The 15,971-nt window shown below is 40.9% G+C and overlaps 1 pseudogene; it reads left to right on the forward strand.

Annotated features, from left to right (window-relative positions):
• Positions 1–301: 301 nt before the first annotated feature.
• Positions 302–15,971, forward strand: part of LOC118772322 — a 55,434-nt pseudogene continuing 39,764 nt past the window's right edge.

Below are 15,971 nucleotides of genomic sequence, written 5' to 3' on the forward strand. Positions count from 1 at the left end.
TCCTGGCTGTGGACAAAGCAGGACATTTTTCCACAATATTTTGAAGTATTAATAGTAATTTGCTGTGGTTTAAAATCGGTTGAAATACCACCACGTTTATCTTTAGTTATTATTTCAACGTCGCTTCAATGGCCTATTAACCGAGAGTGCAAAAGTGAAGAAGAATCAACATCGGAGTTCGACGTTGAATCAATCAAATTAACGTTGACAGGCAGCGGAATGTTGATTTAACATAATTTCAATGATTGTTTGCTATCTGGGAAGTCTATAGGCTAATGCTTACCTTAAAACGGTTTCCAGATTTCAGTATAAGGTGGTTGTTTACTTGGGCACTGGGGAATGTATTATGTTTCACAGACATATTGATAGGCTACACGGCGCTGTAAAAGTTGTGCTTTTTAATAAGGCGGCGTCAAAGCAGTGTCATATTACTGAGAAGAACGAAAGTGAAAGGATTTATGCAGCTGGAACAATCGCCATTTTATAAAGAGAGCAGCACCTGTGGAATTATTAGCACCGTAAGGTAAGACGAATAAATAAAATACAGGACTATAAAATACCGTGTATATTTCAATGGAGTGTTGCGGGCTGGTTTGTCTGTAGCGGAAGACAAGTTTAAAGTTGCGTTTTGTCCAATGGCTCGTTAAGCAACAGATTTAGACTGAATACGGAAGTAAGAAAAAAGAGCCCAATAAAATGGTGCCATTAAATTCCATCAAATAATGCAAATTCGAAAGACACCTTAATTTTTAAATGTGACCTGAATTCCGTAGTTGAGGGGCTACTACAGGCTACTGTATTCGCTAAGAAGTAGGCTACCAGAGCGGCGCGGCAGGAAGCAACAAGTGTGACGCAGTTATTAGCGCAGAGCTTCTTTGAGTGAACCAAAGCGGACCTTAACCTAACAATGGGTAATAGAAATGTAGCCTATTACACTGAATATTTATTATATTGTATTTTAGATACATTCCCTGTGAATGTGTATATTCAGCTAGGCCTACTGTGACGGATAAAACTGGAATCATGCATCAAATACATCATCTGGAAAATTTTGAAAATTTGAACATTACTGTTTCAGTTTGAGTTACATGCGTTTTCGCTGGCTAAAAGCTTATTTCAAACGAATGTAACTCGTAATGTCCAAATACTTGAGAATGATCAATTTACGATGCAGGGTTTGAACATTGTTACCTGATGCCCGGTGCACACTAGAGGGTTTTCAGATCTTAACAGATTTTAAAAACGCGGGAGACCACAGACGTAGCGACAGATTTAATATTTTAATCGTAAGAACGCACACACCAGACGATTCAGTCAAGACGCAGGACCACACACTAAACGATTTCAGAGTGGCGATTCCCGGGACACACCGGGAGCGGCGAGAGCGTCAAAATTCGCTCTGACCGCCCTTCCAACAAAGTGCCGACCGGTATCTTTGTGCCGACTGACAAGTAGGGTTGACCTCATGAAATCTTTTAAATGTTAAGGTAAGAAATCGATCGATGAAGGAAAGAAATTAACAATAATAATTACATGTTTGGTAACAAAATAAACTAATTAAAAGCCATTTGCGTGGTGTGACTTTTGTATTGATACTACATGCTAAGTCAAATTTCAACATGCAGTTTATAGGATACATTTACTAGCCTTGGTCTTTAGTTAACATTAACGTTAATTTGTGTGTAGCATACATTAATTATCAACCTCTCCATTGTGCTTGGGAACTAATGTTTGGTGGGAAAAAAAGTTTACACCATTGTGTTCTCTAGAACTCTCTAGAGCGCAGTATTCTCTTCCGATTGGTTGCCGCCGAAACTCGTCATAGCTCATTACCATAAAGTTGCCCAGACTTCAACTTTATTCTGACGCCCAGAACGCCCAAGACGCGCCGCCAACGGCCATGCCGCTGCTCGCCGCCGAGAGACGCTGGCTCACATAGAAAATGAATGACTTCCGGTCGCTTTGACGCTCTCGCCGCTCCCGGTGTGAACGTAGGGTTAGTCTCAAACGGGGCTTGTGCAAGCTACTGCTACAAACTATTCGTTATTTGTACACAGGTGGAGGGGAGAGTAAAACCTGTGATCATTAGAAATGTAGTCATTTTTATATATTCTCTGACCTCCCACTGCCATGGAGATGACTTTCCATAATAATATTATTGTGCTCTTGGCTTGTACAAAGGTTAACTGGGTTGGTCACGCTTCCCGGCCGTTCGCTCGCTGTCATTAGCTGTTGCGGGTTTCTGCTCAAGATTCCATCGCTGTTCCTCTCACACAAGGGCGTAATTTTGCATATGGACGGTAGGGACATGTCCCTCCCAATATTTGAGCGAACTCGTTCGCATTACCTTTAGAGTGTCATAAAGTCATATTACATAATTCCAATGTCCCCACCAAAACTACGCCCTTGCTTTCAAACTACAGGATTTCAAGTCGTAAATATCAAACAATGTTTGATATTTAGGCCTACGATTCAAACTCGGGAGACTCCGATCAAGTCGGTAACACTAAGATTAGGCTACGTCTGTAAACCCCTCAAACTACAGAATCATTTGGGCAGACAATCGGTTCCGACCAGCCCCGAGTCGGGAACGCCCCCGATCGTCGGGGAGGGCGAATCGGACCCAAAATCAATGCAATTATCCTCTGTGTGGTTCCAGCATAAGAATATTGAAAACGACGTGCTGTAGTGACGCGCGAGTCGACCCATAACCCGCGGGTTCGGGTAAGCTTACTAGAAAAATATCACGGCTTCGGGCGGGTCGAACGCAGCGTTCAGACTGAGTTATAAATAACTTACAGAAACATTGCGTGTTTAAAATTAGCTAGATTTTTTCCCCCCAAATATAGTGTTCTAATCGCACCGGTTTTATCATACGCGCTAAACGGCAAATCACACCGGTGTGACCGTAGGCGCGAAAGGGTTAATGCAATTCGTTGATTTAACCATGCAATGGCCTAAGAAAGGCTAAATAACAACACAAGACTACTGTTTCAAATCAAATAATGCTTTTATTTCACAGCAGTAGTGAGGCCAGTAGGCTATTAAACCTGAGCATCCTCGCACAATTTAGGGAATCGAAGCACTGGGAACGTAGCTCTACAAAACGCAAAATAATAGAATTTATGAACGATTCTAACCACTGAGAGATGACTGCTAAACTCAACTAAATATTAGACAACAGTGTTTTGTTGTTTTTGCTGTTTTTGTATAGGGTACATAGAAACAATGGGGGACAGAAAATACAACTGAGGGAGTAAAGCCCCCTCGTGGCACCGGGTGCGGTGTGTGCAGAGAGAGAGTTAATGTCTTTAATGAAGGGTTACTTATTTTGCTGATATTCAACAAAAAAGAACACCGTTTGGAACAATTCGTCTGTTTATTTAGTAGCCTAGACCCAAACGCTATTAGGTTAAGATACAATAGGCTATGCCTTGCAATCAGTGTAGTAGCCTATGCTAATGTTTGGGCAGACAGGCCAAAAATGAAATAGTGCAACGCTGCTCACTTTTCTGTAACCTGCGGTGGCTCATGCAAAACCTTGTTGTCTACACGAGCGTCTGTCCTTTTCGAAACGTGCACTAATTAAGAAAACGTTATCTCTTACTCTGTGATATGGATGCCATCGTTATATAGGCTAAAGTTGGCGGTCTGCGAGTCGGGTTGGGTTCGGGTGGTTTATTAACGCGTATTTTTGCGGGTCGGCTCTCATAAAGGGTCGGGTGGGTGCGAGTATTAAAAAAAACCCTGACCCGCGCATCACTAACGTGCGGGTTTGTGGGAGAGTTTGCTGTAGGAGGTGAAGTCAAGCAAAGGAGATCCGCAAACTTAACCTAAATTGTGGAGCTGAAAAATGGTTCGGAATATCAGATGATCTGTTTCTCATAAATATGTTATTAATCTCTACAGAACACTTGTTCTGTGGGTTTGTAAGTTTTTTTCTCTGTCCTTAGAAGCTTTTCCTCGACTGCTCGCATAGACCATAACAAAGTCAGAGGAGCCTGTGAAGGGGGCGTGGCTTCTTACATGAATACTGAAGGAGAGGAGGAGGGCGTGGCCTCTGAAATGTACCACCCCCTCAGTGGAGCTGTGGACCCACAGAGCAAGAGGTGAGGAAAAGGTGTGTGTGTGCGTGCGTGCGCGGGTGTGTGTGCCCATGCACGTGCGCGTGCAGGTATCAAAGACTGTCACATGCCACAGGCGTGATTGGGCTTTTTGAGAGTGATCAGCCGGGGGTTTGGAGGTGATGTTTATCTAATCTGCAGACCCGTGTTTATGATTCAACATTGCTAAGGAGAAGAGAGCAAGAAACAAAACGAATCAGAAGTCCTCACAGGTCTGCCAACCAGAAAGCAGCAAACTAAAGCTACAAAGACAGAACAAACACATCTGGGACCCGTGGCCATTGTCCCTTTTCAGGGGTATTTGTAAGGTTTTCAGCAGAAGGGTTTCTTTCTGTTTTCTTTATAATAAAATCTCAGGTTATCTCTGAAAACAATAACTGGTTAGCTAACAGACAAAAGGAAATCATTTTATTGCAATATGATAGACCACTGGTTCTCAAACTTTTTTGGCTTAAGTACCCCCTTTTCATGATTTTTTAAGCCAAGTACCCCTTGACCAGACTACAACATTTTGCTTTAAAATACTATGAAATGGTAGGTAGCCCAGAGGCTGGAGAAGCAGTCTAGCAGACAGAGGGTCACCAGTTTGAGTCCTGAATAAGAATAACAGTGAGACAGTTATTATATTTGATGCCTCCCGAGCAGGTTTATTTGTTACAACTCCCAGCACAAATATTTCAGTATGTAGCTTTATGCAAGTCCAGTTTTATGTCAATAATTACCGGCTTGTGTCGGGGTTTTTTTCACAATGATCGGCTCGCTGTACATTATCCCGTACATTATCCCGCTTATTACACGGCTACTTCATTTCGACACAAAATATTGATTTACAAATGATTTTATTGCTTCTGCTAAAAAAAATAGTTCGTTAGAGTCTATGGTTGGAACTGCGTCCATAGCAACGTAAACTCAGTGGCCTTCTGAAGATTAGCCTACTCAGCATTATAATTCATGTTAAACTGAAGATTTCCATTGATGGTGAAGTGAGACAAGGTGAATGGGACTTCTTTGGGAATATTGATGTTGACGTTTCTGTCCTCATTCATCTCTACGTTTTCTTCTTGCTGGGGCTTTGCAGTTGACACACTTTGCATTTTACGAACCGTGCTTCCTTATTATCTGGCTATTAGACTAGCTACATGGATTGTCCACACGCACTTGATTTAAAATGACACGGCTCATAGCTTCACCATCCAAGGACCGTGGTTTTCCAGCTAGTGCTACCATGCAAAGCTTCTCAGCATCCTGAACCGCAACAAAGTAACGTTACCAGTCACTAACATATCACAAACTCAGCGGTGGCTACTTAGCCGGCTAACTACACCAGTAGGCCGGAAACTGCACGTTAAAAGACAAAAATACAATTTCCAACATTTTGTAAGAATCTAAAACGTATGCACATATTCATGCAACAGAAAGTAGGCGTACCCCTCAGGCCCGGTTCTAGATTTCCCCAACTGGGGGGGCAATCATAGTTTTGGGGTGGGCAATTTTTATTCACCAATGCATAATTTTCTTTTTACAGCATATCAAAAAATGCGTAGTACAGCCTATAGGCTACCAACAGCCTATAACTTGACAGAAGTGTAAGATATAAGGGGTGGCAGTATCTCATATAGGGAATTGAATGGTTTCTGGTTCAAATCCCGCTTCATGTTGCATCCTACTGAGGGTGTTTGAACATGGCTTGTTTCGCTGTAGCAGATGACCTATCATCAACAATCATTTAGAAAAAATGTTGGAATGTCGATGTGTTATTACAGTTTTTCTCAATTACTTTGACTTAACCTTCAAAAAGTGAGTTTTGCACTTGTTGTTTTGAAAATATTAAATATCATTAGCCAAAGCAATTAAGAAAAACTGTAAATTTATAAATTGACAGATTTATAAAGCTTCTGATTCCTAAAGCTACCACTCTTTCAAGACAGCAGTAGCTAACTAGCTAGGGGAACTGGCTAGCTAGCTAAGCAGCCTATCCTAAATCTGGGGCGATTCTAGGATCAAACCTTTAGGGGGGCTCAGCCCCTAATGAGAATGTGACATGCATACAGTGCCTTGCAAAAGTGTTCAACCCCCCTGTTAAATCACTCATTTCACTGGATAACAATTAATACATTAATATTTTTCTATATATGATATTTTAATTTACAACAATAATACATTTAATAAATTACTAGTAGCCTAAATTACATGAGTTTTACACCACAAAATATTTTTTTAAGAAAATGAACAATGAAATATGCTGCTTGCAAAAGTATTCAACCCCTATCACTTTGGCAAACCTCAATTCAATTAGGTACACAATCTTACCTTCAGAAGCAACCTAATTAGTTGGGTGGTCTATTGTAGTGTATAATAATAATGGTTCAAATGTACTGTAAATATACCATAAAGCCCAATTCTGTCAGAATAAGAAACATGTGACTACTTTAACTAAAATAATAAAGTGCATCAGTTAGCTCCTTAGCTGGCACCTGTGAAAGTAGACTAGCTCAGAAAGCAGACATTAGGCAATAATCTCTAGCGAACTAGGTCTTTGACACTATTCACACCTTGGAATTATAACCAGACACTTTCTAAGTAAAGAATAAAGCACAACTGGCAGTGCAGTTCTATGGAAATAAACCACGACAGGGTGGTGTGATGCGGCCCCATGGCGCGGGCCAAGGGGCTGTTAACCACCCTGAAGTGAAATAATGGAGAAGGGAATAATGCACACCCCTCCAGCCAATCAGCAACAAGTATTTAACCAAGCCGTGGTATAAACCTGTTTAAATAAAGCCATTTGAACCTGCAACTGTGTGTCCCGTCTCTACAGACAAGTTCACAAAATCTTACGTTAGAGGGCAAAAATGATTTAAGAAAATAATAATAATAAGTTATTATTATTATTATTATTATTATCATTAGGTGTCGCTAATCTAATGTCCTAAACCTCACCAGAAACGCCCCTTATACTGCACAACACAAAACCAATAATAGTAAAACTATCAAAAAATAAATGTACAATGATTTTTTTAATATGTCAGTGTTAAATTACATATGAGAAAAACGTTGCTATGATCTAGTCTTCAATCAAGAGCCATGCACTGTAGAACTGTCAGTTAATTTTTCCATCTCCAAGTTTTGTAGTATCCATCCAATCAGAAATGGGAATAGTATGAAATTGCTGAGCTAGCCAATGATATTGGCGAGGGGGGGGCAGAAAAAAGTGATTTGTCTACAGGATTCCAAACGAGCGTAACTACTCTGACAGATATAGCCTACACATGCTTCTGGCCAGAAAATTTGGGTGGGAAATGCTAAAATTTGGGTGGGCAATGCCCACCCTTGCCCACCTCTAGATCCAGCCATGGTACCCCTATTTGAGAAACACTGCTCCAGAATCAATGATCAGAACTGCGTCCATAGCAACGGTCTGTTATTCATAGCAGCGGTCTGCTGTTCAGAAATAACAGAATGCCCTAATCGACCAATCAGAATCAAGTATTCAACAAAGCCATGTAATAACTCTATTTAATACATTGAAATTCATTTTTAATTTATCTGCGTGTAGGTCTAATTTTATTTTAAAAATGTAATAGCCTATTTTCATGATTTATTCTTAAATATAAGTAAGTTTCCACTTTCTCTCACGTACCCCCTGCAGTACCCCCAAGTACCCCTATGGTACCGCGTACCCCTATTTGACAAACACTATGATAGATGATAACACTGTCATTGGAAAAAGGTGAGATTGGACTGATGATTCAGCCATCTGTTTGACATCGACATTCCCTATGGAGTAAACAGTAGCTATCTGTAGACAGTCCTGTGAAATAAATCACACAGAATTGGTTGGTCAGTCTCTCTGACCACTTTACCAATTACCTACCGAGTTATCCAGACGTCTGGAGAGCAAAATCACATTGTCCCGTCTCTGGTGATGGCAATGGCGACAGAGAGGATTGAGACACAGCTCTGTCAGAGCCTGAGAGCGAGGCATGAAGGAGCTCCCAGTTTCATGTAGGTCTCATGGTGTTGACAGGCAGTGTTTCCAGGGCTTTGGGTACAGCCAGTTCCTCTGCAGTAGAATTTGAAGTGTTTACTGCATTTTGTTTTTTGTACATGTTTGCTTTTGCTGTACAGATATTAGTATACAGATACAGTATTATTAGTATACAGATACAGTATTATTTTCTAGGATTTATTTGTGTAAAGAACACAGTTCTGTAATTAATCAGAGCTGCTGTGATGAGTGGAGTTTAATGACATTCTGTCTCCATGTGCTGTTACCAGGATCAGTCTGCAGAGGGCAGAGTCACCGGTGCCCAGCTGTCAGTCTGTGAAGAGTGACCAGACCATGGATCGTCCAGTTAAGTTTAGTGAGGAGCATCACCCCCTTGAGTCAAGGTGAGGTCACAATGGCTAAGACTGATATCACGACGGGTTAATCCAAGCCCAGTGTACCAAGATTTTACCTGAGATTTGAGCAAGTTTTGGATAAATATGGTGAAACTGCTTTTGTCTGAGTCTGATATGCTGCAAGGTTCATGACAACAGAAAGGGAAAGAAATGATTTTGCTTATTTTGACATATTAAAGCTAAGTGCAAGGTTAAAACCTTTAAGCACTCAGCTCAAATAATTGATATGCTTCCACTTGAGTTTAGTGGAATCTGTCATGGCAGTTTTTTTCATTTTTATATTTCCTGATTTGAAAATGCATACTTCAAAAATAGAAAACATTTTCAATAAAAATTACTTTTGTTGTCTTTTATTTCAGACTTAAGAGTATACTTAAATAGATCTAGGACATGAAATATTCATCAGATGTTGTGGGCTTCACAAGGCACATTAGACATGAATGTAGCTAGTTAGCCATGTACCAAACTCAAGAGCTTATTCAATTTGTAACATCTTATTTGGCCAGGAAGGTAAGTAGCAGTGGCGTGCAGTGGGTTTTTCACTTAGGCAAGTGAAAACCCCGAACATACATACACACAGATATCCACACGCATGGTGCCTGAAGTGGTCAAACATACCATTTTATGGCCATACAGGAAAACAACACTGCTCTCTAGATTTTGAAGTCTGTCCAACATGGTGCAACTGTCTGTCTCATGGTTTTCTACTGTCTGTCTTTCCTGCCTTGAAAGTAAAGTGCCTCTCCTGTGTCTTGCTGCACCCTGCCTAACCAAAGGAAAAAATTACTGCGATTATTTATTTTAATTGACACTAAACTTTGCACATATCTGGAGAAGCTTGCTTGAAAAGTATATTACAGGAAAACCTTCCACACTCAATACACAATTTTTGTGGTAATCTTCAAAATGCTTACCATTTGATGTAGGACCCTGGACCTTCCTTTCTGCACATATTGTGTCTCTCAAACTTACTGATAACCCTGCACACTGCCTTACCAACAGAAACAGAGTGGGGTCAGTCTTTAAAATCGAAAAAGGCACACTGAAAAATGTTTTGTTTTACTTGGTTTTAAAAAGTTTGTGAATATGCAAAATGCGATCCCAATATAAATATCAACATTTTATGCATGTATTTATGAACAATATGTCTAAAGATACTGCTTTATAAATGAGTTAACTACACCTGAGTGCACAGAATAAATCAGAAGACCGGATTTCAAGTATAAATGAAACTGTTCAGATTCTGAATAAATTTCAGAGTTTAGCCAGATTGAAAGTCTGGAGAAGAAGTGGCAATAGGGGTTTGAACTGAAAACACTGAGACCCTCCCATAAGCAAAAGAAAAGTATATCAAATAATTCAGACACGCTGTGACCTTGAACAGGGAAGCCACTGAGATCTTCAGCTGCTTTGAAGGCAAACCTGATTTCTCTTTGTCACCTTGAAACCTTATCGGAAACTTCAAAAAGATAATATGCATTTTGATCCTCTAGTTCTTTCCATTTAATATACGTAGAACTGCTATGCTGAATATTTTATCACTGTATAATTATTTGTGTATGAACTAACAGAAAAATGTGTGTGAAGTTTTAAGTCCTGCCTCCATGTGCTGTTACCAGGGTCAGACCACAGAGATCAGAGTCACCGGTGCCCAGCTGTCTGTCTATGAAGAGTGAAGATGACATGGAGCGTCCCAATATGTCTAGTGATGAACGTCACCCCCTTGAGTCAAGGTGAGGTCACTTTGGCCAAGACAGAAGTCTCAGTGGGTTTATCCAAGCCCAGTGTACCCAAATCTTACCTGCAATTGGAGCAAGCAGCTTTGGATAAATGTGGTGCACCTGCTTTTGCTTGAGTCTGATCTGCTCCGTGGTTTATGACATCAGAAGAGGAAGCACATGGTCATGCTTGTTTATTATGATAAATAAAAGCCCAGCACATGGTTAAAACCTTGCAGCACTCAGCTCAGTGAATTGATACAGTGCCACTTTAGTGTTGTTGTTACACCAGTGACTGGGACACACACGTGAACCACAGGATTTTCCGGTTCCAGGCGTTTATTGAAATTGGTAGGCAATTCGTAAGACCAGAGACAGGCAGGGTTCACAACACAGAGAAGCAGTCCGGAGGCAAATCCAGGATCGGGAGTCGGGGCAGACAGGATCAGGAACCAGGCAGGTGAGTCGTAAGCGGTCGAGTCCAAGCAGCAGGCAGAAATTATAATCAGGAATCAGGCAGGATCGGCAATGTGGCAAAGGAGCAGGAAAACTACGGCGGGGACGAGACAGATAGAAAACACTGAAACAAACTAGCAACAAGACAGAGACACACAGCGAAGATATAGGGCTGGGGTGACGAGGAGATGGGATGCAGGTGAGCAGGCAGGCAGGTAAGGCAGGTAAGGCAATGAGGAAATCAGGTGGGTGGGGACCAGGCGGGGAGCAGGGCGGGGCTGGAACACAAGGAAAACAAAAGCACATGGACAGGGAAAAACAAAACACCGCGGCTTAAGGGGGCAGAGCCCTGACAGTTGTGGCATGTGTTACGATTTTTCCATTTCTTCATTTCCTGAAAGGAAAGTGCATACTTAAAAAAAAAAAAAAACATTTTCATTCACATTTACTTCTGTTGTCTTTTAAGTCAGACTTAAGATTATGTTTAAACAGATGTAGGGCATGAAATATTCATCAAATATTATGGGCTTCACAAGGCACATTAGGCATGAATGTAGCTACATGGCTAGCTAGTCAGCGCCAGAGCTAAGAGAGGAGGAAGCTTGCGGTGAAGCAGAAGATGATAAGGAAGAAAGGGCAAAGAGTCCAAGTTTTGGAATTCCTAATATGGTCGCATGATTTTGTATCCAGATGATGTCTGTTTAAATGAGTTCGTATGGTACATAAGTACATGTTTGTAATGAGGCAGACCTCAGACTCATTGTGATTATTTCTTTAGGAAATTCCAAAAGTAGCCTAAGTGCAGGTGCTGTATATGTATGGGTTATGCCCGCAAGTTGGCAGATGGCACACTTGCTATCCCAATATAAATATCAACATTTTATGCATGTATTTATGAACAATATGTCTAAAGATACTGCTTTATAAATGAGTTAACTACACCTCAGTGCACAGAATAAATCAGAAGACTGGATTTCAACTATAAATGAAACTGTTCAGATTCTGAATAAATTTCAGAGTTTAGCCAGATTGAAAGTCTGGAGAGGAAGTGGCAATAGGGGTTTGAACTGAAAACACTGAGACCCTACCATAAGCAAAAGAAAAGTATATCAAATAATTCAGACACGCTGTGACCTTGAACAGGGAAGCCACTGAGATCTTCAGCTGCTTTGAAGGCAAACTTGATTTCTGTTTGTCATCTTGAAACCTTATCGGAAACTTCAAAAAGATAATATGCATTTCGATCCTCTAGTTCTTTCCATTTAATATACGTAGAACTGCTATGCTGAATATTTCATCACTGTATAATTATTTGTGTATGAACTAACAGTAAAATGTGTGTGAAGTTTTAAGTCCTGCCTCCATGTGCTGTTATCAGGGTCAGACCACAGAGATCAGAGTCACCGGTGCCCAGCTGTCTGTCTATGAAGAGTGAAGATGACATGGAGCGTCCCAATATGTCTAGTGATGAACGTCACCTTCTTGAGTCAAGGTGAGGTCACTTTGGCAAAGACAGAAGTCTCAGTGGGTTTATCCAAGCCCAGTGTACCAAGATCTTACCTGAGATTTGAGCGAGCTTTGGATAAATGTGGTGCACCTGCTTTTGCTTGAGTCTGATCTGCTCCACGGTTGATGACATCAGAAGAGGAAGCACATGATCATGCTTGTTTGTTATGATAAATAAAAGCCCAACGTATAAAATTCCGAAAGTAGCCTAAGTGTAGTTGCTGTATGTGTATGGGGTATGCCCGCAAGTTGGCAGATGGCATATCTTCCATCCCAGTATAAATGTAAACATTTCCCGGATGTACTGGTGAACTATATGTCTAAAGTTACTGCTTAATAAATGAGTTAACTACAATTGAGTGCACAGAATAAATCAGAAGACTGGATTTCAACTACAAATAAAACTACTCAGATGCTGAATTAATTTCAGAGCTTAGTCAAATTCAAAGTCTGGAGAAGAAATGGCAACAAGGAGTGGAAGTCAGAACATTCAAAGCATGTGCTTTGGATCATAATTTTAAGAGGTCTTGGAAAATAAAAGTGCATTTTTGTGCTATATTCTTTATAGCTGGGTTGTACAACAATTCTCAGGTTTGCAGACAGGGTATACTTACAAAACCTGGTGGATCAAGAGGTGAAAAATAAATAAACAAGTTTACAAAAAGGCTCTTGTGAAGTCAGTGGAGTGAAGTTGTGAAGTCAGCTAGGCATCAGTAGTTTTACCTCTTGCTCCCTGAAGCCTCTCATGAGGATATTAGCAACTACTAACCAATGGAATGGTAGGTGTAAAGCAGAGGAGGCTCGTCCATTGAGGAAAGGGAGGACCACTCTCCCTAAAATTTCAGGGAAAAATAAACTTCCAAATAAATAAGCACACTTAAATACATACACAAATACAATAAATACACTTAAATTTAACAGATTAATCTGTTAAAATACTGATAATATTACTATTTTAACACTTCGAAGCCACAAAAATCCTCTCCCCCACCGCAATTGAAAATTACTGTACGGAGGTCCGACCTCCCCAAGCCTCTCATTGATGTCCATTATAAAAGGTTGTTACCCCAGCGGCTTATGAGTCCTGGCTTTTAACATGAGGGTGAATGGCCGTAAGGGAGGACGGACCTCCCTTTGGGCGGGTCTAGCCAGAGGCTCTGGATTTAGCGCCTAACATCAGTGAACCAATCAGCGGACCTGACTGCGCTGGTGAATACCCAATCAGAGTTTTGAGGGAGGGGGTTATCAATCATATCATGCAAGAATCTTGTCTTGCGTCATACAGCAAGCATAACAATTGTTGTGTTTAGTCGAGAAGTTTTTTTTTTTTCTTTTGGAAGTTAGCTTTGTTGATCGCTAATAAAGCCCCAATGGAAACAGCGGATGTTGTCCGTGTTTTATTAAATACACCATTTCACTCGTTGAACTACAGTGAGAAGCAGCAGCAGAGAGACCAGTTCCAAAAATGGAGATGGAGACCAAACCAAATGGTAAGGTCAGTGTGTTCAACACCACATGGTATGAGAAATACCGATGGCTCACTGGCAGCCTAACGAATAACCGTCTGTATTGCAGGCCTTGCCTGATAATGGGGAAATCTCAAACATGATGTATTCAGGGATTTAGTGATAGAAAGAATTTGGATAGGGCAACAAAACGCCACGATAGATGTAAAGACCACGTTGGTGCTGCAGTTAGATTGAAATTGCTGGGCAGGATGCCAATCAGTCAAGTGGATGAGGGTGTACGGTTGAAAATGGCGCAGCACAATGCAAATGTGTGTCGTAATAGAGATACTGTGAAGCGCCTGGTTGATGCCACTACTTATCTGGGCATGCAAAAATTAGCATTCAGGGGGCATATCGAAGGGGCAAGTTCAGACAAGGGAAACTATAGAGAGCTAGAGGTGATTGCACGATATGACGATTTACTTGCAGAGCATTTGCAGTCTTCATCGGTGTTTGCCGGCATGTCTAAAACCATCCAAAACGATTTGATTTCAGCAATAGCCATCTCAATTAAAAGCGAAATCAAGCAGGAATTAGAGGAGGCTCCATTCTTCTCTTGGCAGACTGATGAAACCGCAGACATAAGCAAGCTGTCATTCACAGCTCTCAGTCATCGTCAGATGTGTAGACCATCAGGGAACTATTCAGGAATGTTTTCTGGGTTTTTTCTATGTTCCGAGGGGGCAAGATGCGCAGTTGTTGTTCAAAGTTGTCGACTTCTTTTTCAAATGAATGCCCATGTACCCTCAGTAATTAGCTTAAACCTGGCACGTCCCATTCACTACAAGAGTACAATTTATCAGTTTCAATCAGTATAACTTATAATTCAGTATAATTTAAAGTCTAGCAATTTGGCTTTAAAACAACAGAACGCAGCAATCTACTACTTTTTAGGTATATTTTTACTGGCAACTAGTTTTGGTGTCATCTTCAAATTCATTTTTATAGTATATGGTCATGTGAAGGACAGAAGAAGTGTTTTGATATATTTATGTTGCAGTCTCCATTGTGATATGAGTGCATAATTAATGGATCATTTTTAACGGAAAGGGTTTTAGGCTGTATTCGAAACCGCCTACTGCATACTGTGTACTGCGTACTACACAAGTATATACTGTATGCTGCATGCTATTTTTCAGTGTAGTACCCAGTGCGACCATGAGTGATTACATTTGTAGTATGTTACATTGTCGCGTGAAATCATGGTGAGTTTAGATCGCATTTATTATGTGAAGGACGCGCTCATCATCACCGCTTAGAGAGTTATACACCTGTAGTAGCATAGTGGTTAAGGAGCAGTGTTAAAGGAGCAGGATGCAGGACTTGTAACTGAAAGGTTGCTGGTTCAATGCCCCATGGGGGCACTGCTGCTGTACCCTTGGGCAAGGTACTTAACCCACAATTGCCTCAGTAAATATCCCGCTGTATAAATGGATGACATTGTAAAAACATGTAATTGATTGTAAGTCACTCTGGATAAGAGCTTCTGTCAATGTAAAAAAAAGTCATATAGACGTTCATTGTGGTCTGAACGAGAGGGCTGGTTGCCCTGACTTCCATGTAACAGTAGGTCTCATTGTGGTGTGGAAGGTTTGAGCAGCTTGACACAATGAATCTATTTTGAAACAATTACTTCAAATGGTTCATTGAGTTGAGAAGGTTCATTTTGCCCATCACTACTGTGAGTAAAGAAATTGAGCAGAAGGGGTGAAACCTACAACACAATCATTTCAAAACCAATAAATACAGGAACCAGCCTTGGACAAACAGCACACATCCAAACTGAAAAGAATGAACCCCCCTCTGCAGCCACACACCTGCATTTAAAGCCTGCTGATCAGAGCAGGTGTGGCTCATTAACCAATAGCTGGTTCAGGGTAAGACTCCCTGTCCAACAGGCCTCTGCTCTTCCTCACTTTACAACCCAGTCAGACTGCAAACAGTCTCATGTCTCACTCACGCTGGTCCAAAGTCAGACGGAGTGTGTCTGTAACCATGTGCTCTTCATGATGATTAAATGAGCTGGTGATGTGATAAGATAAATGTACATAAATGAAAGGCCATAGAGGTCATTTCTGCCAGGAAACACTGGAACATAAAGACCCTTCTGTTTGCTCTGTCTGTTACATTTCTCCTTAAATCCTACATCCTGGTAAGTCAGTGACTATTTATGAAGCCAAAGTGGGTTCACTTCTGGTAAAATACTCTTTGGAAATAGTGAAGCTCTGTGATGCTTTCCAGCAGGCGTCTAATCA

The sequence above is a fragment of the Megalops cyprinoides genome, unplaced genomic scaffold (genome assembly GCF_013368585.1).
Source record: "Megalops cyprinoides isolate fMegCyp1 unplaced genomic scaffold, fMegCyp1.pri scaffold_28_arrow_ctg1, whole genome shotgun sequence".
Classification (NCBI taxonomy): Eukaryota; Metazoa; Chordata; class Actinopteri; order Elopiformes; family Megalopidae; genus Megalops; species Megalops cyprinoides.